The sequence below is a fragment of the Pongo pygmaeus genome, chromosome 8 (assembly GCF_028885625.2).
Source record: "Pongo pygmaeus isolate AG05252 chromosome 8, NHGRI_mPonPyg2-v2.0_pri, whole genome shotgun sequence".
Taxonomy (NCBI): Eukaryota; Metazoa; Chordata; class Mammalia; order Primates; family Hominidae; genus Pongo; species Pongo pygmaeus.
Genome location: NC_072381.2, coordinates 92,569,679 through 92,572,245, shown reverse-complemented (window position 1 = coordinate 92,572,245; position 2,567 = coordinate 92,569,679).

The following is a 2,567-nucleotide window of genomic DNA, read 5'->3' as shown; positions in this document are numbered from 1 at the left end:
AACCATCAACCCATGGCCAATCCTGTCCCTACTGCAACCCTGCCCATTCCCTACACTCACACATTATTTTGAAGTAAGTCCCAGACAACATATGATTTTATTTGTAAAATATTTCCGTCTATTTCTGAAATGACTCCTTTTTATAACATAACCACAATGTCATTATTACACCTAAGAATGAATAATACCTCTTTAATATCATCAACTATCCAGGCAGAATTCAGATTTTTAATTATCTCTTTCAAATAATCTTTTTAATGTCTTTTCTTGAATCAGGATACAAACAAGTTTCACACATTGAGATTGGCTGGTAGTCTATTGTCTCTTTTTACCTACAGATTCACCTTCTATTTTTTCTTTTTGTTTCATCATTTATAAATATAAATACTATTTTTTTAATAGCTATGTCTCCAGTTCCTCACCCAGTCTTGGTCATAGCAGGATTTAGATAAATATTGCATTTGATGAATAAATGAATGAATAAAAGTAATGCATAATTGAGAAATCTCAGGAGATACCAAAAGAAATGTAATTTAATAATAATCTTTGATTTCTCTGATCTCATATTTCTTCAATGTTCTCTAAATTTAAAATTTTATTTGATACATAATAAATGCATACTTTTGAGGCAGAAAGTATTATTCTCTGAAAAATTTCTAAGAAATTAATTTACCCTGGAATTGTCATAATTAGTTAATTTTAACTACTTCCCCTATATAAAATTGACGACTTGGGCAGCAAGACAAAAGAGGTTTCTATTGTTAAGTAAGACTTATTTTTCTTCCTCAAGAAATCATCACTAGTAAGCATCGCAACCTTTGCTATTGTTAGATGTGGCAACAACTCGTGCTAGACTCGAGAAAATTGCGCAAGCTTGAATTAAATAATTGCTTCTAAATTTGCTTATAAGGAAGTTTATTGTCTTACCAGGGACTAACACTACAAATATGGAAATGGAGTCAAGCAATGACTCAATGTAGATAACATAATTGGAAACTGGGAGAAAGAATGTTCATTCAACAATAGAGAAAAACTAAAATAAAAGTTAAACTTTACTTCATCAATGCTGGGTCCAAATTAATTAATGAAAACAGAAATAAAACTACGTTTCCTAGGATAATATTGACAGTATTTTTAAAAGTTTATTATTTTTTAAAAAGATTATTATATAAAGAGTAAAAGTCTTTCTATCTCTCTAGCCTCCCTTATTCAGATTTTCAGAGGTAAAAGCATTGTTTCTTATATATCCAGGCATTTTCCTATCACAATGTCCAACATATGTATATTTATATATAGTCATGCACCTCATAATTACATTTTGGTCAATGGCAGGCCACATATATGATAGTGGGTGGTCCCATAAGATTATAATTGAACTGAAAATTTCCTATCATGTAGTGACATGGTAGCTTTCATAACCTGGTAACACAGCGTATTATAGTGATGTGATGTAGACAAACCTACTGCACTGTCAGCTATGTAAAAGTATAGTACATACAATTATGTACAGTACATAATACTTAATAATGATAATAAGTGACTATGTTACTGGTTTATGTATTTACTATACTATACTTTTTATCATTATTCTAGAGTGTACTCCTTCTACTTATTAAAAAAAAGTTAACTGTAAAACAACCCCATGAAGAGTAATATATTCTAGATACACTTCTGTACTTGCCTTTCACACAGTTGATCATGTTGTTCAAATTGTCCAGATTTGGGCATTAGTAGCTCCTTTAAGTTGGCTCCTATGTCTTGTAGACTTGGCCCCCATTATTTTGTGAACATGTCTTTACTTTCTGGCACATTAAATGGTCTAAGCTCATCTTGCATTCCTCCTGCTCTAGTCTGGACTCAGTCATTTCCCCAAGGAGCTCTGGTTCCTTTCATTGAGAATGGTATTTAGAAACCAAGATCTGGAAACTAGTTGTGCTCATTGCTACTGGGATCTCACTGCATGTATACCCATGAGTTCACACTGATATTCCTGCTCTGATTTCAATCTGGAGTTTGTGCTACTTCACAATTTCTCTATTTTAACTCTTTTATCTGACAGAAAACTGGCTCTCAATATCCAGTGTATTTCTTAATTACTCAATCCTAGTATATACATAAAGTAGTTTCAGAAATACTAACCCATACCCTATGAAAAACAAATTTACTAAAGTACAATATTTTCATACAGTTCTTTTTGTTTTTAGCCTTCTAGTATATGGTTAAAATAATGTTCTCCAGGTTACGTTAGATAATTCTTTTATTTTTTATCCCATTTAGTATAATTATGTCAAGTATTTGTAATACAGTTGGGCTTATTTGTTACTGCTTATATTCCATTTTGGGTCTTCCCTTCCCCAACATCCTGGTTAATTTTAATTATTTATTTTTGGGGGGGGTGAAACATTACCATATTTATAGGAATTAGAGCTATGCATATAGGAATACTCTGAGTGTGTCACATCTCTCTAATCATTTCTACCCATTTTTATTCCCCAATTTTTCCACACTGATCCTACTTAACCTCTGTAGGTGATGAATCTCATTTGTTTCTAGTTTAACTTTCCAGT